Source organism: Cucurbita maxima, unplaced genomic scaffold, assembly GCF_002738345.1.
Source record: "Cucurbita maxima cultivar Rimu unplaced genomic scaffold, Cmax_1.0 Cma_Scf00085, whole genome shotgun sequence".
Classification (NCBI taxonomy): Eukaryota; Viridiplantae; Streptophyta; class Magnoliopsida; order Cucurbitales; family Cucurbitaceae; genus Cucurbita; species Cucurbita maxima.
The window spans coordinates 143,874-145,159 of NW_019272101.1; the positions used below are offsets into that span (position 1 = coordinate 143,874).

The 1,286-nt window shown below is 29.6% G+C and overlaps 1 protein-coding gene across 4 annotated transcripts in view; it reads right to left on the reverse strand.

The window, feature by feature from the left end:
- The window catches only part of LOC111472728 (protein GRAVITROPIC IN THE LIGHT 1), a 5,765-nt gene extending 4,936 nt beyond the window's left edge, over positions 1 to 829 (reverse strand). Inside the window, exon 1 of one of the 4 annotated variants that reach the window (XR_002715482.1) lies at positions 618 to 829. The gene's annotated coding sequence lies outside the window, so the exon portion shown is untranslated. The remainder of the gene's footprint in view (positions 1 to 617) is intronic. The other 3 variants (XM_023118360.1, XM_023118362.1, XM_023118364.1) reach the window with 3 other exon arrangements.
- Positions 830 to 1,286: the final 457 nt, after the last annotated feature.

The following is a 1,286-nucleotide window of genomic DNA, read 5'->3' on the forward strand; positions in this document are numbered from 1 at the left end:
TACCCCCTAGTTCCAAGATTACTTCATCTAAGGATCAAAACAAAATTATAGTATAGATTGAAATAATAGCTCGATCATCTATCACACAATTGTTGGATTGTCACGGTGTCTTAATCAGCTCCCAAAGATTTTTTTCTCCATCTCAATAGAATTACACTGAATAACTTCTTTTAAAAGTGTAATTACAGCATATACATCTTCACTGATCTGGTGATCAATAGATCAGATCCCTATGAGACACGATGCCTCTATGAATAAAATAAATCTCAAACACATTGGCCTCTAACTAACATCTTTTGAGCTAAAATTTCAAGTTCCCAACCAATCATACATAAACCAACCCAAAATTAGCATTACCACTAATCTTTCCGGCACCAAAGTCCCAACTAATTCATTAGCCCCACAGAGAATATAAACGAGAAGCAAAAAAAAAAACAACAAAATTCAACATTTCCAACTACTTCAAAACCCTAAATCTCGACAGACTCCTCAATCAAACTACGTTGAATCAAATCAAACACATCAAGGAAAAGCAAACTAAAAATAAAAATGTAGCTCCATTCAACGATTCACCTTAAGATTCTCGAAGGCCATAAGAGTAAAGAAAGAAGCCTTACGGGGCTTACAGTGGCCGGAAAGTCGCCGGAAAGTTAACGAAAATGTGCAGGAACTTGAAACGAGGAACCACGCGCACGGTGAAGGCTCTCCTTTTCTGTGCCCTTCCGCTTGGTAAAGAAAGGGTAAAAAGGCAACGAGGAAGGGTAATTTCGTCTTTTCGCTATATCTTCTTTTCGAGTGCTTCTAAAAATTCTCTTTCTACTCATAACAAATCATAATATTTTAATATCCCAAAAAAACTCTCTATTTTTTAAATATATATATATTTTAATTATTAAATAATTAGTTATTTAATTTATTGACTTTTTTCTATTTGTAATAATGTTTAATTATTTGTTATAAAACATATTTCTGTAATAAAATATTTTGTCTTAAAAAATAAAAAATAAAAAATATAATTATTTTAATCTTATAATAATTTAAAATTCTGAAATTTCAACTTTGCCCTTTCCATTACATTCTCAAAATTATCCATCATTATTACCACATGCCTTCTTACTTTTTGGTTTTTTCGGTACAATATGCTTTTTTTACCAACTTATTTTATTTTATTTATTTATTTATTCTACATCGTCTATAATCTAAAAAATAAAAATAAAAAAATCTCGAAAATTAAAATTAAAAAACTTTTAAAATTATAAATATCAAGTTAAACCGCTAATGAAACT